This window comes from Berghia stephanieae, chromosome 2 (genome assembly GCF_034508935.2).
Source record: "Berghia stephanieae isolate SIO BIC M18660-M18661 chromosome 2, UCSD_Bste_1.3, whole genome shotgun sequence".
NCBI lineage: Eukaryota > Metazoa > Mollusca > Gastropoda > Nudibranchia > Aeolidiidae > Berghia > Berghia stephanieae.
In genome coordinates this window covers 75,880,294-75,906,696 of record NC_088361.1, presented here as the reverse complement: position 1 = coordinate 75,906,696, position 26,403 = coordinate 75,880,294, and the positions used below count along the sequence as shown (strand labels likewise).

The 26,403-nt window shown below is 34.9% G+C and overlaps 1 protein-coding gene across 6 annotated transcripts in view; it reads right to left on the bottom strand.

Moving 5' to 3' along the window:
- The window catches only part of LOC144965542 (rhodopsin-like), a 172,580-nt gene that overhangs the window by 98,203 nt on the left and 47,974 nt on the right, over nucleotides 1-26,403 (bottom strand). For 5 of the 6 annotated variants that reach the window (XM_078900962.1, XM_078900967.1, XM_078900964.1 and 2 more), the window contains exon 4: nucleotides 14,606-14,668. The gene's annotated coding sequence lies outside the window, so the exon portion shown is untranslated. Of the gene's footprint in view, nucleotides 1-12,357; nucleotides 12,472-14,605; nucleotides 14,669-26,403 lie in introns of all 6 variants that reach the window. The other variant, XM_078900966.1, reaches the window with a different exon arrangement.

The window sequence follows — 26,403 nt, the reverse complement described above, 5'->3', positions numbered from 1 at the left end:
CTGGGGCCTAACAAAAAATAACTTAGAAAGTCTCGATTCATACCACCGCAAACGGTTACGTAGCGGAATCGGAATCTATTGGCCAGAGACAATTACAAATACTGATCTCTATGAAAAAACAAGGTCCAACGCCTGAGTACAATAATAAAAGAACAGCGATGGAGGCTATTTGGTCACATCTTACGTCGGTAAGATAACATCCCCGCCCAAACTGCAATGTCGGAATATTTCCTTCATGGCAACAAACATGTAGGGAGACCACCAACATCAATAGTACCTACCCTGAACCAGGATCTCTCTACATATCAGAAATTTCTGGATTCAGATGAGGCCGAGTTAATCCCGAAGAACTAAGAAATATTGCAGTGCCCTCCATACTAAAGTCACAACAAAATCTCGACATCCTCAAGACTCTGGCCCAGGACCGTGACCAATGGAAACAACATGGATGGAGAGAGCAGATATACTCATCGACTATGATTATGAATCACACAATTCTCAGCAAGCGTCATTCGGACTGCGACGCTTACTCTTACTACTACTACTACTTCTACTACTACTACTACTACTACTACTACTACTACTACTACTACTACTACTACTAATACTACTACTATATATATATAGATAGATAGATAGATAGATAGATAGATAGATAGAAAAATAGATAGACATATAGATTGATAGATAGATAGATAGATAGATAGATAGATAGATAGATAGATAGACAGATAGATAGAATGATAGATTTATAGATATATTTATTAATTGATTGGTTGATATGAAGGGAGATAGAGGGGGCGTGGGGGTGGAGGCTTGAAAAGAGAGGATATCAGGCCAGATAGAGAAAACAAACATTTGAGTGATATATAGTCATGTGTGTAAAAGTAAGTTCACACTTATTTCTTCCCGTGTAGCTTTTGACACAATCTAAATATTACGCTGTGTTATATATCATTTTAAAGGTTCATTGAGTACCTTTTCATTTAGTGTAATTATTGTCATCTCTTTAAATTCAATCAAAAGATACAATGCCTAGAATTTGAAACCCAAATTTTCGACTTTGCAAAAATGTGTGAAGGTAAAAATTTTAAGGAAAGCAATGCCACAGGAAATCGGAGGCACTTAGATAACAGGATTTTAAAGCTAATTTGCAAATTCAATAATCTCATTGAAATTAACGTAACTTCACATGATTTGGTAAACAAAATATCAACAATATCAGTCTTTCTAAAACTTTAAGTATTCTGTCGCAATCAAACAACTAAGTGTTGAAGATCGGGCCCGTTTGATTGGACATGATAAAGCTGGGATGAATGTTACAGTTGCAGAATATCCATGCAGATTTGGTATATCATAGAAGACTACACGAAAAAAGGTGAATGTTTTTAGCAAGAAATACTATTCAGATCAGAAACAGGGGATGTAATTCTGTGATAATTTGGAACTAGATCATGGGAGGCCTAAAGACATCCTTTTGAAAATGAATGGCACATTGTCATCTGACAGTTACATAGATACATATACTTCAGGAATAGGGTTCTTTTTAAAAGAGAGAATGAAATCACAACAGTTTTATGCCCCGATAATGCACCATCGAGGTTTGAATTACGCATGACTTTTAAAGAGAACAGTTGTTTTATGCAAGGGTGTGGTCAGCAGTCAGTCCTGATAAGAATCCAATCGAGAAAATGTGGAATATTATGAAGAAAAAATTAAACCTCTTGATCCTCATCAAAACAAAGATGGTTTATATCAGGTTCTTCAAGATATCTGTATTAATATCAATGCCGATTTATTGAACGGTTCACTTTGTGAATTTCCCCCTGCAACAAGTCGAAGTACTACACACAAATTATTAATATAGTTGTGCCAATTTGCAAACTCAATTTTTTGGTGCCGCTTCTTAAACGTTAGATATCTTTTTATAAACGGTATTTGGATTCATGTATTTATGTACATTGGATAGAAAAATGAATGAACTTTCTATTGATGTAAAACAAATGACAATAATTGTTTTGTTCTCAATATCATGAGGGTTCAAACAAGTGTGAACTTACTTTTGCACATTCCTATATTATAGTTCTTCTGATCAGAAAGAATAAGAAGATACTACTCAGCAATGCGCTTTACATTCCTATACATACGCAAACATGATTCAACAAAAATCATTTCCCAGGTATAAGGTTATTGCATAAATTAAGATGTGATTAAAAAAACAAAACTCAACGAACTTACATCTCATCCAAGTTACTTTTGAATAGATGCAATTTTCATAAAATTCATAGTCATAATGATTGTCCTACAGATTATTTGAATGTGGCTGAAATAGTGCCTTGGCGATTTGGGCTAATGAATAATGTGTGTGTGTGTGTGATTTAGTTATGAGTAAAAACCCATTCGATCAAGCGGTTAAATACAAAGACAACGTTTTAATTGGTTTATCCAGATTCAATATTTTATCATATTAAATAACTCTTAAATATTTCAGCATATCGACCCTATCCACCATATTATAATATGTTTTGCATGATATCTTGTTCTGTTAAGGACTTAATTATATTTTAACCTCCTTTCCATCAAACATACTTAAGATATTTCTGATGTTCCTGCAGAGAGGATAGAATACAATTAATATTTCATACCGTCAAACTAAAGCTGGAGTAATGAAATCATAATATTATTGATTAGCGTTTCTTCTCTTTGTGCACTCTATTTTGATGCTTTATGAGGAGTTTTATTACTTTTAATTTTAAGTTTTAAATAAGAGAAAATAAAAGGTTTCTGAACTCTGGATCTGTTTGGACCCTCAGTCATCTTCCCTATACGTTGAATTGATGAGACGAGTGGCATGCTGTCCCAATTTATAGTCGAAAATATATTGTGCATTTAGAAGGGTTTTGGCCATTGTTGATTTGGAGAGAATATATTGTGTATGTAAATTAAAGTCATTTAGATAAGTAAGTACAGTCAATCTTCAAAACCACAGGAAAAGTACGTGGTTTGTCGTCAAAATTAAAGATCCATTGGACATTTCCTAAATACGGAATGTAACGTTAAATGTATAGGTGTTAAAGATGCCAAGCGATTCATTTGCATTTAGATGTAGGGAGGCTGACGGATAGTTGTAGATATGTTACGACATGATTATTTTCTCATATAACCGAGTCAGATCAGCTGACCAATTGGTCCATTGTAATACTAACGTTACTGTCAAACGTTCAAGAGGTGGGATGAGAGGGAGGTGGCTGAGTATTGCACTGTGACCTGGGGTGTTCCGTGTTCGACCTCTGCTTCAAGCAATGTCGTTCGTTTCCTTTGGCAAGATTATTAACCCCATTTTTTATTGCCCTCTTGACCCAATATGCGTGAATCTTGTCGACTTGGATTATCTGTGTATAAACTGAATACCTGGCTTAGGCAATAACTTGAGTACTTGTACAACAAGGACGATTGGTGTACAAGATGAGTAATCTATTTCACTTGGATTGCTTTCTTGTGACGAGAACATGTATAGATATTTATTAATATTTTTTGATATTTTCCTCATAATAAACGTATCGTCCTCACTGTAATACACAGCTTTTCAAAATATTAAAGGAAAGCAAAAACAAATGTGCTACACTCAAGGTTATATTATACAAAATCGTTTCTCTCATAGGAAAAGAGGGAAAAGGCGTAAGAACATGGGAGTCAACATCGAATATTCAAAGTTGAATGAGAGCTTCATAAGTTCGACTAATTTCGACGGTGAAATATACGGAATAAGCCTGGTACACGAGATTTGCACCATCGTCTTTATTCTTCCATTTGTTTTGCTCCACTTCTTTTTTATGGTAGTATTGGTAGGGGTAAATTTATATAACGCTTTTCGCGCAGGCATCAAGGCAGCAGTTTTAATGGTGCTCAAACTAATATGTTATGACGATCTATCCAGGTTGCAAATTCCGCACCGTACTCGTGTACCGCCGCAAACCCGCCCGGAATCTTCGTCACAACCAGATGTTTCGGGCTCGTTACCACAACGAGTACATATTGAACATGTGGCAAGTCCCCATACGATATCTGCACAAACATACACAAAATAACTATCTCAAATAATATTAAATAAGTGTGTTTCAAAAGTATTTTGAAATTCGGAAGACTGGTAGCCACTGTTGAATTTTGATTTCTTCGAACTATTTTCACTGCACAGTTTTTTAAAACTCTGTTGTTTTCTTTTTAATTTTCTTATCAGTGAGGCCCATATGAAGCATCCCAATCTTTAAATAACTAGAGACACTACACATGTTTCTGCGGAGACGTCTGATAATAAAGATTTCATACGAGAAATATTTTGGAGTTCCATATACATAAGTTTGACGGTGGAATTGCTATCATTATCTTTAAAAATGTAACAACTGTAGATAGAGAACTTTATTTAGAAAAAAACATAAGAAGCCTCACGAGCTACTGTAATGCAGAGCAGGCTGTGTTACAATAACAGAAAAGTGAGGATTACGTACAAAGCTTGTGTCTTATTTGGGGAGAAAATGATATCAAAACATGCGTGATCCCTTTTTATAAAGTACTTGATTTTATGGTCCAGACATTGCAGAAATCACGTTTAGTAATAAATCGTTTACAACAAATAGCGTGTTACTTTAGTGTCAACGTGATGGTTCTTGGGGCAGGAAATCATTATGCCCCCCTTCTCTTTTGCAGAAAAAAAACCCAACAATAAACCCACAAAAAATAACAAACAAAAACAAAACAAAACGAAAAAAAACAAGCAAAAAAGAACAAAACACCATCAACAAAAAAGAACAAACCCCCCCCCCCCCAAAAAAAAACAACAAACAAACAAATTTTTAAAAAAGCCAAGAAAAAAACCTCTCCAAAAAGTAATATTTTTAGTCAAAGATTTGCAACCATTTGTCCGGGGAAATATCCAGGTATAATTGTTATTGTAAAATATGCATAAAAGTAGAACTGAATCTTTATGACAGCTTGTAATGACGCTCAGCATTTGACGTTTTGTTTGTTTATTTGTTAGGTTCATGAGTCTATACTTATAATGCTCACGCAGTAGACTATTTTACTAATTATTTTATTAATAGGCTTGTTTACCGTTTGTACCATTTGAACCGGTGTTCTAGGTTTGATTTTAGACTAGCTTTGAAGCAAACATTATCCTTATCATAAGATTAGGACTTCATCACTATTATACATGTACAATTTATACTGTATGTAACACTGCCTAAAGGCACATAAATCCCTCGGACAGGCCAAAAAAAAGTTCAACACGAAGAAATCTGACGCCATTTATATTTATCATATCAAACCAGATTTCAGTCCCTTCCTAGGTTGGAGCAAGAAGAGGAATTCCAGCCTGACATCCTTACATTAGCCCTGCCCAAAGCATTAAGTATCAGAGAGACGGCCAGATCGGCTAAGAACCTCGGACTCCACAAGATAAGCTCTTTGCAAAAATAAACAAATGCACTATGTTTAAGTGGTCAATGATGTCTAAAACAAAAATATATAAATCCGTACTTTAATGCCTATAAAACAAAATAAATCAGACTAACTTTTATCGTCAAATATAAGTGGGACCGGAACTTGTTTTTCTTATTCATTATTAATTTAATTGTGAGGGTTTTGATCTTAGAGAGCTATACGAGCCAGTAATTATTGCTGTTGATTATTATCATAATATTTTATTCAATTGGGGAAATCATAGGATTGGCAGACCTCTATTCAATCAAACTAAAGTAATAGGGCGAATCTACGGGTGTAGAAGCTGCCTATGTAAAACGCCCGAGTTGTCGGAGCATTATCATTATTTAAAAAAAAATTAAATACAATTTAATCTCCAACTTAACCCATACATTGCATGCCGTTATTCCTTTCTGCCTCCATCCATTCTGTCAATCCATTCAACATCTTTTGTCGCTGCCAACCAGGTGCTCTTTTCCCTTCCAACTTTCCCGTTGTTATAAAGTTTTCCAACCCTTTCTTTCTCTTAATAGGTCCGTGAATAATGTTTGTCTCTTTTTTATCTTCCTCATCCACGATCGTGAGTTCTCCGCCATCTCCACCACTTCCTTATTATTTGTCTTTCTGTCTGTCGATTGGATCCTCAGCATTCCTCTTATGAACAACTCAGTCGCTTCTATTTCCTTTATTATCTGCCTGCTCAGATTCCATGTTTCACATGAGTGTCAATATGGGTTCAGTACAGAATTTTTAGTGTTTGATTTATGCTTCTGTCTCGAAATTCTTTTATCAAGGCTGCTTTCCCTTGACCAGTCCGGTATTTATCTCGGTTACGCATCTTCCATCGGCTATTATGATGGTGCCAAGTTATATAAGTTGCCTAACTTGATTCAGGAATTTATTGTTTATTTTTATGGAACTCGGTAGTGTGTTTATCATTCGGGTAATTAGCTTAGTCTCCTTTTTCGTTTCATTTGGACCGAGACCCGAGACATATTTTCTAGCTTCCAGTAACAATTTTATAAACCAAATCTTGCGTGTCTTTCTCATTCTCTGCCACGGGGTTGTATCATCTGCATATCTGATATTGTTTATAGTTTGTCCTATTGACCTTGCATATCTTTGATCTGTCTCATTGTTCCCCCTCTATAAATGAAGAATAAGTCAGAGGAGAGCACACATCGTTGTATCACTCCTCTTTTCATGGTTTGGAATTCACTTGTCTGTATTTCTAATCTTACTGCTGATGACAGTGTCCAGTACGTGTATAAAAAATAAAAATCTCAGGTCTTTTCCATCAACATCCAGGTCTTAGATTAGATCAAATACTAAGAATAAAGAGAAGAGCCGCTTGACCTACCCATCTAGTCTTGGCTTCCCTACCTTTTGTGTTTATAGTATAATTTAAGTTCTTCATAGTCCTCTCTGTAGTGCCTTTCCCATCTTCTCTTATCTATCCTATCTAATCTCGAAGTGACTATTGGTCAGTACTGACCAAAGGGCGCTCACGCCTGTCCATCGATCAAAATGGCAATAAAATGACCCTCGACTTGTTAAAAAGTTTAAAATTGAAGTCTCACAGGAACAAAAAAATTGGGGGGTCACAATAGTTATAAAAATCGTCATTGTTCCAGTACCATAGTGGATTAGCTGTGAACATTTGAAACACAGAATACTCGGTTTGAATCTCGGTGTTAAAAAATATTTTTTTATTTCCCCCCACGTTATTATGTTTTGTTTCTATTATCTTTATCTGGAGACAATATATTTTTAGTTGTTTCCACCTGTGATCTGCTTTTTAAAGGGACGATTGAATGACGGCCTGTTTGCCTGTTTAAAAAATGATAATAATGATGATGATAATGATAATAATAATAATGATAATAATAATAATAATAATAAATATATCTATAAATTAATAATAATAAAAGTAATAATAATAACAATAATAATAATAATAATAATAATAATAATAATAATAATAATAATAATAATAATAATGATAATAACAACAACAACAATACTATTAATATAATAATAATAATAATAATAATAATAATAATAATAATAATAATAATAATAATAATAATAATAATAATAATAATAATAATAATAATAATAATAATAAAATAATAATAATAATAATAATAATAATAATAATAATAATAATAATAATAATATATAATAATAATAATAATAATAATAATAATAATAAATAATAATAATAATAATAATAATAATAATAATAATAATAATAAATATTATTATTTTTCATTTATCCCAATTTTACAGATGTGCATATAGTTTTCTTATTTCCAGAAATGTAGAATGGAGATATAACCTAATACTAACACATTGTGTATAGGTAAAGGTCTATTGATTCTATATCCAACTTTACAGTGGAACGGACACAGCTGTGCAGGTCCCCTGGATAAAAGACTTCCTTCAAAACGAAAAAAAAAAACCTAAAAAGAATATTAACAAAACAAAACGAAAAAAAAACCCCAACTAAACAAAAACAAATAATAAAACAAACAACTAAACAAAACCCAAAAAAAAAAACAACAAAGAAAAACCCAACAAACAAACAAACTCACGCGCGCGCACACACACACACACACACATACACACACACACACACACATATACATACACACAAACCACCTATTTATTTTTCTGCATTCCATTATTATTTAGTAATATTTATCTATTAATGTATACAGACAAATAATTATGCCCTTTTGCCACAACATCATAAGATATCGTCGTCTCGGCATTCCACGAAGGAATATAGATAATTCATCAAACAAGATGTCTGATGTCAACAGGAATCACCCATGTTGTCCAAGTCAAATTGGGGGGTTAATTATCTTGCATAAGGAAAAAACCCCGAAAGTGCCTGAAGAGGGGATCGAAACCGGGACCTTCCGGGTTATAGTGCAATGCCTTAACCACTCGGCCACTTGGCCTCACATTATTGTCTATAATCAACATTATTGTTAATTATCAACAAAACCATCATCACCGAGCTGATGGCCCGTGTCATCGCTGATTTAGAATTGAAGAGTCGCACACTGTCATACTTATTTCTGTGTCCTGCATTATCTTATATATTATCAGCCTATTCTTTTTTACTCCTTCTGCTCGAATACTTTCAATTGGTCGCTTGTAAAGAAGTTAAATCGATATTCAAGAGATTTTATAGTAATATGACTGTCAATGAGTATTAGAATTACTAAATGAAATGATTTAGGGCTGACAAATAGGCGTTAGGAGGATATTTGTCAGAATTGACGAGCAAGCAATAGAGTACATCGTCATTACTGACCAAAAGACGCGAGCGCCCGTTAGTCAGTACTGACCAATAGCCCAGGTAATCTAAAATATCCTCGTTCATCCATATTATATGCCTTGCTGTTTGTTTCTTTATTTGTAGGAACTCTTTTACTGACTCTGTGATCTCGTCCTTGAAATATTCCCATTCTTGCAGGTTTAATATTTCGAATTTATTTGCACTTCAACCTGGTATTCTTCACTTATATTCTCATTATATCTCAATACAGCCAGATGTTAACTGTATGTTTGTTGTGGCCTTTTTTATTCTTTTCAGATTTAGACTGACATTTGCATTGACAGGGTTGTGATCTGAGTAGAAATCTACATCTGACTATGTCTTAGAACCCTTGACTGCATTCTGTAAACGTTTATTTATCAGCTTGTAATCACTTTGATTTCTTGAATTTTTTGGTCAGAATTTATCCTAGTCTATTTTCTTCTTTAATGTTCCTCAAACCAAGTGTTTGTTATTATCATGCTGTTTGTTTTATACCATTCTCTGAATCTCTCTTCTGTGTCTTTTATTTCACCGAGTCCACATGGTAATACCACTACTTCATATATTCCTTGTTCTATGTTTGCATTGAATTCTCCTTGTATCAATACCATTTTTGTGATTTGCAATATGAAACAGCCGGGTCCAATTTATCGTGGAAATTTTCAATGTCTTTCTCAGGGCTATACTTGAATTATCCATTGGTCTCCCATTAAATTTCACATACAGCACTCTCTCCCTTTCAAAGAACTTGCAATTGCCTTGTAACAGATTTCCGCCATTTACGTATTTCTCTCCTACTGAGTACATTAGTTCATAGTCATCTGTCCTTATCTTCCTTTCTATCTTGCTTACTTCACATAATGCCGTGATTTTAAGATTCAATCATTTCATTTCTTTTTTCTTCTTCTCACATTTCCTAACTTTCCTGGTAGCATCATGGACCTAACAGTCCATGTTGCGATTATAACCTTTTTTTCTTTTTCATTTTTGGCGGAGTCGTATTTTTTGGACGATCGGGTACAGCCTGGTGCAAACGTTAGTCTCAACAGGACGGAGCTACTCTATCAGTCTCTACTAACGTTGTTAGATACAATTGTGTGGTGTTTTGGAATGCCTTTCGAAGGGAGAAGTACAGCCGCGAATTTCCGCTGCCTTCTGTTAGTTTGCTTCGGTTTACTTCGTTGCCTTACATCTACCAAGATGATCCACAAGGCAGTGGTTTAGACTTTTAAACTAGAGTTCTCTCTCTCTCTCTCTCTCTCTCTCTCTCTCTCTCTCTCTCTCTCTCTCTCTAAGATTGAATGCCTGCCGAGGCTAACGAGCTCAAATTGCGTTTATCAATGGCAATAATGTGTATTTCATTTGAATAGACCAATGCTTGGATAAAACGCATGTACACACCATTCAATTGTACGTTATCACTTATTTCAATAAATCCTCGTTTTAGAATATTTTGAACAACAATGTACTCATTCTCTTTCGAAAATAATAATTTGAAAGAGCACATTGCAGGCATTACGTCTCGTCCTATGCATTACTGTTGCTTTAAGCTTGGGGTTTCTTTTAAAGCTCGTAAAGCTGAGATAATGTTAGTAAAGAGTCTTTTCCAAGGACACAACCTTGTACTGTTCACAACGGGACTCCAACCAGGGACCTACATATATAAAGACGAGTGTCATACCACACGACTACAAAGCCACACATTGAAACTGTAGAAATACGTAAGATAGACGTTACATCTGAAACATCGCACAGTGCTGTTAAAGATTAATGGCGTTATTTGTTTCTATCTTGATAGTAGAATAACATGTGGCAGTATATATAACATCTATTTAAATACGACGCCGGTTACAACTCGTTTAAAGACTCTTTAATGACAGGGACTATTGACTTAATAATGCTGGAGACACACTTGATTACACGTCAAGAGTAATATACCCTAGAGAAATCAAACCGATACCCGTTGTTGTTATCCTCCGGCATTCAATTATTTATCGTAATCTAACGACGTCACGGAACAGTGATACAATCAGGCGGGATCCCAAGGACAATGGAGGCATCACAAAGGGGATGATGTGACAATAATGTGTGAGTGAATTCACAGACGTCACGCAATGGTGCAGTCGATTGATGCCTCACAAACTGTAGTAATTTGACTTGTCTGATCCATTCAGGGCCAAACCATTTTGATGCAAAAGACACTAGTGAAACGGCATTTATTATAATATTTGTTTAAGTAAGGGAAGAGAATTGTGTCGTTGAAAGTGGTGGTAGTGGTCGTGGTGCCAGGGATATTATGTCATTAAAAAACAGTACAAGATAACAAAAAACGCTTCAACAGTTGAGTTTTATATTTAAAATGGGTGCAGATTCGACGTACAGAAAGATTCCGACACGAGAACAATACACGATTGTAGTAATGCAATCAGCGAGCGATAGATTACTAGAAATAAAACCTTTAAAAAGCCATCCATTTGATATATTTGGCATATGTGACCTATAGTCTTATATCGGCATTATATAATAATAATAATAATAATAATAATAATAATAATAATAATAATAATAATAATAATAATAATAATAATAATAATAATAATAATAATAATAATAATAATAATGGTGGCAATACTAATGATGATGATGATGATAATAATAATAATAATAATAATAATAATAATAATAATAATAATATGCACCCCCCCCCCCACACACACACACATAATATATGTATACCTACATTTACAAAGGCTTCAATCTTTACTCATTTCCCTCCAACCCTCTTTATTGCACAAGCAGTCACTCTCTCCCTCTCCCTCTCGTTCTCTCTCTCTCTCTCTCTCTCTCTCTCTCTCTCTCTCTCTCTCTCTCTCTCTCTCTCTCTCTTTGTTTCTCTCTATATGTGTGTGTGTTCATATGTGTATGTATGTTTTACACTCTCATTCATGCTCTTCCTCTTTCTCTCTCTCTCTCTCTAACTCTCTCTCTCTCTCTCTCTCTCTCTCTCTCTCTCTCTCTCTGAGCGCGTGTGTGTGTGTATGTGCATGTGTGTATGTGTTTAATATGTGTGTTACACTCTCATTCTTTTTCTTCCACTCTCACCCTATTTCATGACATGACTCTCGGTGTCCACCCCGGGCTTTACATAGCAAATAGTAACTGGTCTTTTAATTTTGGCATTTGGAAATCGTATTTTCTCTATTGAATAAGACGAAAATGTCACATTGATAATTTTTTATTTTATTGATTCTTAAATTTAATGTCAAACACCCTTCAAGAGTAAATAATTTCATAAAATTGCTGGCTTCTCTTGTAACTAATACAACAACAACAACAACAACAACAATAATAATAATAAAAATAATAATAATAATAATAATAATAATAATAATAATAATAATAATAATAATGATAATAATAATGGGGGCGAAGTGGCCGAGTGGTTATGGGATTGCACTGTGATCCGGGTGACCCGGGTTCGAGCCCCACTTCTGGCACTTTCGTTGTTTTCCTTGAGCAAGATTATTAACCCCCAATTTACTCACTTGGACAACATGGGTGATTCCTGTTGACATCAGACATCTAGTTTGATGAGTTATCTATATTCCTTCGTGGAATGCCTTGGCGACGATATCTTATGATATCGTGGCGGAAAAGACCTAATTAAAAAAAACAACAACAACAAAAATAAATAAAAATAAAACAACAACAACAACAATAATAATAATAATAATAATAATAATAATAATAATAATAATAATAATAATAATAATAATAATAATTTCTATAGCGCCCCATTCCACCAAAAGTGCTCGGAAGCGCTTATACATATATGCATATGCAATCAATTATATCATTCAATAAAATCACTCACAGACAATTGAAAGGAAGCACTCTGTCTTCAAAGAGGCTTTAAATGAGGACTGAGAATTATGATGTCTGGTGTCTTGTAATCCAGCTTGTTGGCAACCGGTAGAGGAGAGAGTTGCAATAGTCAAGTCTAACGAGAGAGTGAAAATGGAGAGGCTTCGTATGGGAACAAAACAGACAATGGACGTTTCGGGTACAAACCCTTCGTCAGTACAACAATACACAAATAAACGTGGAAAACAAATAAAATATAATGAACAATAACTTGTATCGTCTGTACTCAATGGTGGTTGCAGTATATTTTATTTGTTTTCCACGTTTATTTGTCTTGTTGTGCTGACGAAGGGTTTGTACCCGAAACGTCCATTGTCTGTTTTGTTTCCATACGAAGCCTCTCCATTTTTACTCTTTCGTTAGTATTTTACGATCACCGGCTTCAGGCAGCCCCTACCGTTTTCTAATAGTCAAGTCTAGAGGTAATCAGTGAGTGATCTAGCATTTTACATATTAATAATATAATTACAAAAGTAACTATTAGATTATTTCAAAACTTGGTATGCACATTATTTTATGTGTATTTTAAGTACATGCCAAATTTTATACTCTGGTCAAATTTAAAATGCCCGTATCGAATTGGTTATGTTTTACCCACTGATTCGACAGTGTGTGAACACGTGCCCCAATTTCAAAGTCGGTTTTCTCAAAACTTGATATTTACACTCTCCTTAGTCCACACGCTCATTCCTCGGCAACGAATATCAGAATTCTATAAATTTGGTATCAATTTTCAGTCATAAAATAAGTTTTGCTTTCTCTACAATAAACCCAAAATTAAGAGACCATGGCCTAAAACCGTTTCTAGCCTAAACCCTTTACAATTGGAGATCAATTGTACTATGACCAGAAATAAAATATTACTGTTTTCAAGAAGGAAATAATTACAACAATGCCTTAAGAGCTTCAACGGTACCCGAGTCACATCGCTGTTATTTGCTTTTGGTGAAAGCTTTATAATAGCTTTATAATGATATGATTTTTTTTAAAGTGAGAAAAGATGATATTGAGGATCAAAGTTTCTATGGGTTAAAAATAAGTCTTCTTAATCCTGATATACTCTCCATAGGATTATAATTCAATCTTCAATTTTTTCTTTTGTTTCCCATCAACTTTGACATTGTTGAGGCCAGGATAACCGAAAGGAGACATCACCAAGCCTATGAGACTTTCTATTACCAGTGTGTCTACATAATAATGATAATAACTATAATGCTATGGATGTCTGTGGGCTATTCGAGAATTAATTACCTGCGCCATGGGAGAATGCCAGGCTAGAAAGAGGAATTATCTTCGCTGAGGATCAACATGACGAGCAAAAGGATTCCGAGGAATAATGACGTATTCTAATTCTAACGGACGGTTTGACATGTCTTTGATGTCAGGACATTTGGTTTTAATATTTTGATTTATTATGAATTATAAAGTGGGATTTGTAGCGCCAAGAGAAAACAATCGAAGGAAAGAAATAAATGTCTGTCAAAGATCTTTACTTCAATGGTGGGACAAGGTAGCATCCTTAGGATTATGATATTATTTAACAAAACAACAAAATTTGTTTAAAAGGGAAAGAATTGTCTCAATTTTTCAATCCTTTGAACAGCACGGTTAATAAAACAGATGGTTGCTCATCGTATAGATGATGGGGCACTCGTCTCTCTCTCTCTCTCTATCTCTCTCTCCCTATCTCTCTCTCTCTCTCTCTCTCTCTTTCTTTCTTTCTCTCTCTGTGGGCTAATAATTATTTTAAAAGCTATAAATTGTTATACACTGTACTATAAATAGTGTCGCTATCAAGGCGAGTGAGAGTATTTTTTTTTTAGATATGCCATCATATTGTCTCAAATTCTAGCTTTTTATGAGACTTACCTTGGTAAAACTGATTTCATCTCTTGTCATAGGAGTAGGTTTGATGTCATTTGTCCTTGGTATCTGTGAATGATAAACATGTTTTCCTTCAATGATTATATGAGATGCGTTTTGTCAGACCTGCTGCTGTTGGCCCCAGTCAATCATACCGAGAATGTCTTTTACAACAATTGGGTTTTTCTTTTTTTTCTGCAGCGTGAATTGGACAATGGCAATTGTTTTCTTTTCTTTAGACAGACCTGTCAAACGTGGATATCTAATACATACTGGGTGAAAACACAATCTCGATTTGATAATAATAATAATAATAATAATAATAATAATAATAATAATAATAATAATAATAATAATAATAATAATAATAATAATAATAATAATAATAATAATAATAATAATTATAATAATTATAATGAAGATAATAATAAAATGACAAAACACTTTCGATTACTGCTTTATAAAATGGTGTACACAGGGTTTTATCTATTCTAAACTCAGAAAGTTTTGATAAAAAAATAAGTACGTCTGCACATCTTATGCTTAATTATTTTCAAGTGTTCATCCCACTTGAGTCTGTCATCAATCGTTACATTAAGGTATTTGTAGTGAGGAACTCGCTGGACGAATTGGTCTTTTAATTTTAACGGTTCTATCGGTTCCTTCCCTCTCCTAAAGTCAATCACTAGCTTCTTTCTCTTGCTTATGTTAAGCTCTAGGTTGTGGGCATCACACCAAGACACAAATCTATCAATTTCTTGTCCATGTGTTATAAGGCCTTGAAGAGCGGTGTCATCTGCAAACTTTATTAACTCATTCAATCCTAGTGATTTTTGCTACTTTTCAAAATTGGAAAAAAAAATGTATTAAAAATGAGCATGTACATAGATAGTTTTATTCAACTGCCATCAACATGTAAAAATTAAAAACATTAGCTTTGATACTACGCCGATAATTTGACTCAGAAAAATGTAATAAATAGGGTAAAAGTAACCTTGGGTATACTAAGGATATAATCGGTTTTAGGGTTGAGTGAGTTAAAGGTACACTCAGGTTTTGACTTCTACAGTCATCCGTGTATATCTTGAATAATACAGGGGACAATACACAGCCTTGAGGAGCACCAGTATTTGTTGTTATACAGGAAAATATGTTTTGTCCTAATTGAACTGTGCTCTCTCCGTAAGAAATTCGAGCACCCAAGCAATTATATACTTATATACTTATAAATTCAGGCTAGTCAATTTTTGACCAACCAACTGAGGTTGCATTATATTGAACGCTGAAGAAAAAACTGCAAAAAGCAATCTGCAATACCTCTTAGCGTGATTTAGATGCCTGTAGCTGTTGTTTGTAAACACGTCCTGGTTCGTAAGCAAATTGGTGACGATCACTCAATGGCATAAACTGGTTCCTAATTTTAACAAGAACAAGTTTTTCTAAAGATTTCATGACTATTGATGTCAGTGCAAAAGGTCTGAGATCGTTCATTGATTCAACTTTTTCTTTTTTTTTGGAACAGGAATAATTTTTGAAGTTTTCCAAACTTCAGGGATCGAAACGCATTGGAGGGACATGTTAAAATGTGTGTATAAATGGGGGAAAGGTGATGGGCACATTTTAAAATAACTTTCCTTTCAATCCATCCGGCCCAGCAGCCGTTTAGTTTGAAAAATACAAATCTCATTTCTTCTTCACTAACCTCAATAGTCATTTCATCTTCCAAAACCCTGCCTAATTTATGTTTTATATTTTCAATGTCAAATTTGTTTGCTGTGTCGAAACGTGAATAACATTTGTTTAGGGCGTCAATTTCGATGTTTTCTGGTATAATCGTGGGCTTTGGATTATAGTTGACAGCAGTTTTAAGCCACCGCCACATTTCCTTTATATCTCCAGAAGAAAAGCATTTTTCAATCTTATTTTTGTACTTGTCTCTACAACTAGATATTACTCTCTTTTTTGTTTTGTTTTAATATCTTTTTTGTTTCCACTAGTAAAGAGAGCTTTCTTTTGGATTAATAAAAGTTTTAGATCTTTTATCTTATTTTACAACACACCAGTTGTTCACAACATTTTGAATACTCACTCACACAATAATTCAGCTCATCCACACTATCACATGATTCCATAAAAACATTCCAGTCAGCGCATTCAAAACAACCACGCAAATCTTCACATACACACTTCCGTTCCAGATCTGTACACTTTTCTTTACTGGTTTTACACGTTTAAAATCAGGACGGTAGGTGGGGAGTAACAAGAGCATGCAGTAGCCAGATACACCAAATGAGGCACGGGGTGAACATTTATAACTATTTTTAACATTACACAGGAATAAATCTGTTATTTTTTGTCCCTTGTATCGCAGTCCACGTATTAATAAAGCCCCGGGAGAGTGAAATCATTATAGTGGTTAAAATCACCAGTAACCATCAATACGGCGTCGGGTGACTTTATTTTAATGTCCTTTATTTCTTTCCTCAAAATATTTTTTGCCGTGTTGTTGTCTGATGGTGGTGGAATATTGACATTGATGATCATGACATGAGTATATTCACGGGGTAGATAATATGGTCGTGAAGATACGGTAAGACATTCAATATGATCGTCACAGTACACAGGGCACCAGCAGAAGATAATTCAGCTACGATCTTTTGCCAGATGAGTGCAATTTGGCCCCCAAAAACGTTAGATTTGTATTCATATGCATCCCAAAAAAATATTTCATATGGCCAATCAAATGTCTTTTCAACCTATCGTTCAGCCAAGAAAATGATTAAAAATGTATTGCAGTAGTTCAATACATTTTTTATTCAACAGGTTCACATTATTATTCAACGCTTACATTTTGACTATTATATGGCTTTATAATGGGAGGGGTAGAATAATAAGTTATATAAATCGACGTAGAGGGTGGGGAGACAGATGTATGCTCTACAGACGTAATTGGTCTCGGTTCCCTAGTGAGTCAGTATTGTATAAAAAAGAAAAGGCGGCCATTCAAGATAATATTTTAAATGCAAATATAATGCCTCAGAGAGCGGCTTATTTAAGTGTCTGCCAACTACTTTGTAAATTGTTGCAAGGAACCTTTCGGGCTTAACGTCTTTTTCGATAAACTACATAAATAAATGAACTTTCCTATCGACATAAAGGATGAAAAGCATAGCTCAATATTGTTTTCGATATTGTCTGAATAAATGTGTGCGTTCGAATTGTTCTATATTACATTTTAAAACTTTTCACAATTCAATAAGCTGATATGTTCATTTTCATTTAATTCCTTAGTAAAGTTTTATTAAAATCTCCAAAGATTCTTCTCACACTGGGGCAAAAATAAGTGAACATGATTTATAAGATTCCTGACAGACAAAGACAATGATAATGCTTGGGGTTGTCAGCAAGGAACTCTTAAGATTTAAAGCTTTGGTCTTGAGGACGTTTCTATATGGAAACCCTCGTTAGTATTATTTATATCCTTCATTCGGTTCCATGGGACAGGCAGAGATGATAATGGATGGCAACATGACAAAATGTTTTCTCAGCAAATAGAAAAACATAGAATACATATCAATACGAATCTTGACGTCTCGAGCCGTATGACTGTGGTTTGTTTACATTTTTATCTGATTATATCGCCCACATCATCAATCATGACGAGCACAAATTCCATTCACGGCATGCATCAAAAATATAATCGAGGCTGTGAAGTAATTGTAATATTCTTCCTCTTTTTCCCTCTTCCCCCATTTCGAGTTTTACCTACTATTTACAAACATAAGAAAAACTTATTTTAGTCGAAACGAAAAACATATAAAAACGTGCTCTTAATTTCCATGATTGTACGTCCAGTTTCATCTATGTATGAAGTAAATCTATATTTATTTTATAATGCACAGATATTGGCTTTTGTCTGTTCAGATTTCACGACACAGTATTTGATTTGATTTAATTGTTGATTAAAAGGGACTGAGCCATAGATTTTCAGCAACGTATTTTCGTTTATATCTGAAGCTGCTGTATGTTTACGATCTACAAAATCTGGCAACTTATTTTGTCATCGGTTAGACAATTTCCCAATTAAATAAAGACATATTTTATGAATAATAATATCTTACCCAAAACAAGCCCAGTTATAACTTTAACAAGTTATTGTTTCCTTTAAAGTGTGACTGGTCGTTGTTACTGGCAAAAGAGAGTTTACCCCTCCATCTCTATAGCGTTAAACGGTCAATAGCACGTGACCTGTAGTTTCAAAGTTCAAATAATAATTTTAGGGATAAAAAACTTCGTCCTTGAAAAAGGTTCCAGATTTACATTTTCTCACCATGTTCGAAAACAATGAGCAACTGACCTATATGATAATAATAATAAAATCAAATAGAAGACCAACGAAGTCAATGTTTTGTGACGAAATTAACTAAAACAAAACAATTTCGACGTTTCTTCAAGATCTTCTGGTCAAATACGATCTCTATTGGGGACCGGAGTGCCATATAGGAGTGGAAGTCTCTGGGCAGTCCGATTCAAAGGAGAAGATGATGGCAATGGTTGTGGGTAAATCAGTCGCAGACTTACCAAAACATTGACATGGAAGGGTCTGCAATTGATACTCCAAGAAAAGATGAAGAAATGCTGCCCCAATGAGACCTGGAGACGTTGAGAGGAAGCTAAAGCTACAGCTGTGTCCCTCGAGATACCCCAAGCATAGCTCACACACACACACACACACACACACACACACACACAAACACACGCCCGCGCAGGGAGAGAAAAAGAGACTGAGAGAGAGAGAGAGAGAGAGATGATGATAGATAGATAGATAGATAGATAAATAGATAGATAGATAGATAGAGAGCGAGATAGATAGATAGATAGATAGATAGAGAGAAGGATGGGATGGAGAGAGAGAGAGAGAGAGAGAGAAAGAGAGAGAGAAAGAAAGAAAGAAAGAGAGAGAGAGAGAGAGAGAGAGAGAGAGAGAGAGAGAGAGGTGGTGTCTAATTTTGTATTGTCCAGATGGCGCCATCGTTTATCAGGATAAAATAAAAATGAAACCACTTCTCGTTTTTCTGGATCCTACGTATTGCAATACGATACCCTTTTTATTATTAATTTTGTTGTGGTTGAAGACGGGTTTTAAACCCTAGATATTTTTTGCTCCACATTACGTTCTTTTTTAAAATTGTTTTATTCATGCTTTTATGTTTTGTAAAATACTTTTTAAAATTCACAGCTTCAAGCAGCTTAGTGACTGACGGTAAGGTGGACTGCCATGTATGCTTCGGTAATAAGGCCGAAACACCAAAATGTCAGAATAATTTACTCCTGAACTGTTGGAGCAGTGCATGTATAACATACACGATGAACGTTCATAATTAAACCTGGCGGATCGTTAGTAATAATTGCCGGCTCCCAATTCTTTCCTTGATCGCGGGATTAAGGTTGGTGCCATAAGGACTCTCCTACACAATATCCACGCCCATTATTGTTGTGAGTCCCTGAATATGTATGTAATTTTATTGCAGGTCAATACATGGTCAATATTTTAGAGAATAACAGGACTCTTTGAAATCGATTTTGGAAATACTTATAGGTTTACATTATGTATTTTTAAAAGTCTAAGTCAAGTCACTTTCAAGGGAAAGTTAGGTTTTTCCTGCCATTAATAACAACAATTGATATTTTTCCAGCAAATCTGAAGAATGAACAAAACAACTTTATTCAAATATTTGGCATTAGGCTATAGGTAAAACTAACAGTTTATGCTCATCATCTAGTTTGCTGATTGTCGTAAAATTGAATGACTCTTAATTTCTTTTTGAAAAAAGAGTTCTTGGACTGTATAACACGCTTGGTGATTTCAGCGTCGCTAAGCATTTACCAATAATTAACCAATATACAGCTTAACTGATACAGCACCATTACGCAGAAATCGTTCTTATTAAGCGACGTTCCATTAAACGCTTTATACGAGTGACTTTCATTATTGTAACAACCTATCAAGTTGAAATGCATTTCTATTCTGGTAAAACAATAGCGTTACAGAGCTTCCTCTCACTTGTTTGTCTAAAATTTTAGCTTCCGCTTTCTTTTTACAATATTTAATATCAAATTTATGTGGGCATTATGATAGGGAGAGAATGAGTGATCATATCCGTGACCTCACATGTATAATTAACTGTCAACATTCCTTTTCCCCAGAACAGGCTATACGGAACATCGAAAACACATGAATCATGTTAATTATACATTATACAATTTTAATCAACTCGACATTAAAAGCAAATAAACTATTGCATCTTTATTCGAGCTTTCATACATTATTTGTTGTTCTCCAAGACGATCAAAAGGATACTGTACAATTAACTGCCATATAAAAGGCAAATGTTGGTGATAGGCTTGATGCCATGTTAAATTAACTAACCTATTTCTTCATTTGAAGACATGGGATGATTCCATTATTGTTATCCTCAATAGGAATATTTATATTTTATGATTTCTCGGAAAGAAAAAAATAATCTTATATCCTTCAGAAGGTCTGAACTCGTTACAATTAAATGGCATGCGTTCCGAATAACCGGTACAGATAGCAAAACGCCTGTCACCACCACATAGTTCCAACGAAGCGGTGTTGGTGTTCTGATAAAGCGGCGTTCATTCGTGCTCTTGCCTTTTTCTTTCCTGAAAAAGGCTTTTACTATTGCTTAATTATCATTGCGCAACTTTCAAAGAGATAATGAGCTTGAAACGTTTGGTTACGAGAGTATTTTTATTCCCAACCCAAACCAGTAAAAGCAACTTGAAAAGTGGTTGTGATGGATTTCTATAAAAGGAACGAAGTTGACGTCATTCACCTCTTAGTTATTGTTTATGGTCAGCTATTTTATGAGTAGTTTTCTCACTAAATTGTATCAATAAGACAAAAAAAAAACGGTCAAGGTTTCACACAGTTTTGTGTGTTGGTACGTTTGCACGGATGGCGAAATGTGAGTAAATTACTTAATGCATAGCATCAATATTGGCTCCATCGACCCGGAGTTACCTTAAGTACATGCCATGCAGCCAAATCGGTTAACCCCAAAGTGTGTGAGTACTTATAACAATATTTTGACACAATGATGACGGAATTGCATCACGGAACGAGGCATTTTTTAATCGTCTGTGTTAAATTCGTGAATCAAGACCAGATACTGTGGAATTTATTGCTTCCGGCGACAGGCAACTACTTAAGTTAACTATGGGTCGTCGATTGAGGGCTATCGGTCAATAAGAGGGACAACAAATTCTTCGAGTAAACATAACCACTGACATGTTCGTTCGACTGCATTGAATAGAGTATAGATCGAACGAAAATGATTCCACTCAGCTCTTTGATATTGTTATGAGACATCCATTTTAATGATTAGTTCTCACTAAATTATTAATGCTATGCGTTTAGGTAAAACACTCACAACATATAATACTCTCAACGTACCAAAACTATATGTAACCTTTAACGTTTATAGATGCTGTGCGCTAGGCTAAGAAACTCACAACATAAGATAATAGTAATAAAAATACCCTCATTTATGTCAATAGTATGCCAGGCATACCACAAGTAGCAACAAGAGGTAACAACAAACAATAAAAGTTACGAGTACCAAGAAGTTTTACATAAAAGGAGTGACTCAAATTACACGAAAACCTGAACTCTGACGACGGAGCAGTATTGTGTCGTTAACCAAACGCATTTTACATTTTTCTAAAAATTTAATGAACAGATCGCTGGGAACCGTTAACTTGTCAAATTCTCCAAGCCAAGTCGCAAAACGAGTGTGTTTAACATTATAGACACCGCAATTAACGCTAGCCTAAAACGAATATTTACATGAAATGTTTGTACAATAATGCACAATATTGAAAAGTTTATTTCCTTGGTTATGACAGGTGTAGAGGATAAAAATGTGAAATGTCAAAATGTATCAGCTAATAGTAATAAATCAATGATTTAACTCCATTCACCCAATTACTGTTTTATTTTTTCCTTTCATTATCTTGTTGTCGTTTGTTTCGTTTTGGTTTTTCGTTTTCTTCTTTTTTTGGTCTCATACGAAAGAGACTTTTTCTGATGTTGACATTTTTTTAAATTTTACGAGAGAAGGTTAACGATTTTCCTTTCATGACTTTGGGCATAGTGTACTTAATGAGCTTGTTACCTCCTTAGCATAAATAATCATGAAGTTAAAACATCATACTGAGAAATGGCAAATATATTCAAATTTACAATATTATTTTACGCCACTTACTTTTACAATATGGTTTTATCACATGGTAGGCCAGATGCTAACAATAGGGAAGAAAAGTCATGACGTCACACCTTCTCCTATTCTGGTTCCAAAATTTTGGATGTGTGTATGTAACCAGTCATTTGGAGGACTAATAATGAATAAGTTGCATATTGAATCATAAGGTGGCATTACTATTTTAGTAGCAAGATGTATATGCAGATCCTAAGGATTTCAGGACGTAAAAGAGCGAGGATGGATGATCTTTATTGACGACTATCATATAACTAGACTAGAAAATAAGATGTCATCGGTCTAAAATCAAAAGATCATTTTCACAGGGTATGTATTCAGTCCCCCGGAAGAGTAGTTTTACACTTCCAATGATACTGGAACCATTTTTTTTTGACATCACGACATATTACTTTCCTATTAAATTCAAAATCGCTAATAAAAATGTAGCTCAGCGTCTCAAATCGGTGCCATGACGGGGAGATCCAGATGCCGAAAAGGGAATTTGTAGTCAGAAATGTCAATCTTGAGTTGAGTTAATTTGTTTTCTTGAGGATTCGTAGAAATATTAGTGGTAGCCGTAGTAGTGCTACATATGTGCTTCATTGACTACACTTAACCTTTCGATTATGTGATCCACTCAAAAATTATTGACACTTTAAAAGAAATGAACTGCCATTACAAAATTGTAAACCTGATCTCAAATGTATACCTCAATCAGTTTGCTTCTGTTCGTCTTGAACATGGAAGTTTTCATGGTTTCCAGTCAAAAGGCTGCATCCTGTCTCCCTCTCTTTTCAGCCTCTACACTGAATCCATCATGAGAGCGGTCATTGATGATGAGACTGGGCAAAGCTACAGTGCACCAAAATTAAATGGCAAGCCAATCTTAGATCTGAGATATACTGACGACACTGCACTCCTGTCAACAACGCCTTCTGGATAAGACGGGCTAATGCAATCCGTAAAAACAACATAGTGAGGACAAAGGTCTGCTCCTAAATGCTAAAAAGACCAAAGTAGTGGACACTGATAAAAGTCCAAAAGCCCACATTGTGGTTAATGGAGAAAAACTAGAGAATGTCAACAATTTTTTAATATTTTGGGGTAAGAATAGAGGCAAATTAAAAATCGACCCCTGATATCAAAAGGAGGATAGCACTTGGCCAAACAAAACTGTCATAAATGATGACATTATGGAAAAGTGAAAGCAACCAATTGAAAATGAAAATAATAAGAACATGCATATTTCCAACAGCATTACATGGATGTGAGTCATGGAAAATCACCAAAAAACAAAAAACAACAAAAGGTGAGAATAACAATAATGGCGCATGACAGAAGCTTGTTTCCGTTGGCAGTTCCGGAGACCACGTCCAGGAGGGATAAACCATGATGATGATGATGATGATAAGTAGTAGTAGTACTAGTAGTAGTTATACTACTACTACTACTACTACTACTACTACTACTACTACTACTACTACTACTACTACTACTACTACTACTACCACTACTACTTCCAATACTACTACTACTACTACTACTACTACTACTACTACTACTACTACTACTACTACTACTACTACGACTACTACTACTACTACAACAACTACTACTACTACTATTACGACTACTGCTACTGCTGTAATGATTAATAAAAGTAGTACAAGTAGTAGTATTAGTATTATTACTAGTATTATCAATACTACTAATACTAACTTATCTACTACTAGAACTACTTCTAGTAATCCTCACTGGTAATAGTAGCAACAGTAGTAGTAGTAGTAGTAGTAGTAGTAGTAGTAGTAGTAGTAGTAGTAGTAGTAGTAGTATTAGTAGTCGTCGTAGTAGCAGTAGTCGTTGTTGTTGTTGTTGTTGCTGTTTTATTATGTGCGGCTATGTGGTCTTGTAGTAAGATACTCGCCTTCGGATTGAAACGTCCTTGGTTCGAGTCCTGCTCTGGGCGGGGCATGGTTGAGTCCTTGGAAAAGGATCTTTACTCACATTCTCTCAACCGTACTGAGGCGCAAAATGATTACATGGCCTTAAACAGTTGGGAAAATGTAATATCGCCTAATATGTGTCCTGTCTCATTGTACATGTAAAGAGTTTCTGTTGGCAGGGACCCCTTGAAAAGCGTCTTAGCACAATTAGTGGATATTGAACTATATACTAGTGATCAAAAGAAAGTATACACTTGTTTTATCTACAGAATTATTATGAAATATTGTTCTGGTTTATTAAAAACCTATGTGTAATCATAGTACTTTCATTTATCTTTCATTCTGTTAGAATTTATAACGTTTATGGTTGATATTGTATGGAACATAGACTTTTTTTTAATGATCTTCAAAAAGGGAAGTAACAAGTCAAAACATACACTATAATTTTGACAAACAATGATATTTTAATAAAATTACTTGTGTTCAATTCATTTGAAGTGAAGGTGAATCTAATTCAATCAGTAACGAGTATGTCCCCCGTTAGCTCCAATCACAGCATTGCATCTCCTACGCATGGAATTGGTCAATCTGGCCAGCTGGTATTGAGGAATGTTATCCCAAGCTGTTCTTATGGCGTGTAACAGTTGTTGTTCATTTTTCGGGTCTAATGAACGAACTTGGGGGCCGATTATGTTCCACATATGTTCTATCAGATTTAGATCGGGGGATATTGCAGGCCACAGGCTGATTATGTTCACATTATTTGCTGCTATAAAATCCCTTGTTACAATAGTTCGATGGGATGGTGCATTGTCGTGTTGAAGTTAAAATTTAGGATGTTCATGAAAAAATGGAATAACATAGGGTTGTAAAATGTGCTGGATGTACCTTGCACCGGTTAGGGATACATTTACATGGACTAGAGGTGTCCTATACTCTCTGCTCATACCACCCCACATCATGACTTGTCCATATCCTCTGTTTGGGGATTCCAAGACACAAGAATCGTAAAATCTTCGGTAACAACATAATCTACCGTCATTACTTCCAATCACAAAGCGTGATTCATCTGAGAAGAGAACAAATGCTCTAAAAAGTTGTCGCATCAACGGACGTTTGCGATAATGTCATGCTCTCTCAGTCTGCGTCGAACAGTGTGTAGACTAATTCGTGCACCTGGGAACTCTAGCGCAGTTTCAGTCGCCGTCCTAAAACAATCCCGTAGATGTGTATAAAACGGTCCTCATCTTGTGTTGTTACTCGTCGCCTGCCAGTTCGATTTCGGTCCCTTACTGTTTGTGTTATTTCAAGTCGATCCACTAAGGAATATACAGTTCTCCTTGAGGTATTAAACATTCTTACCACATTGGTCACAGACCGTTCAGCTTGAAGATGACCAAGGGCAGGTGTACGTTGTTCTAAACTAAGTCGTGGCATCGCGTAGATTAATTGATGGTATTTTGTATTACGTTTTCCTGCCTTGAAAATAGTTCAAGAAGACTCGGATGACAAAAAAATTAATCTACACACTTCCTGTCCACTGTAAGGGGCTAAAAGGTTATTTTAGCACGTGCGC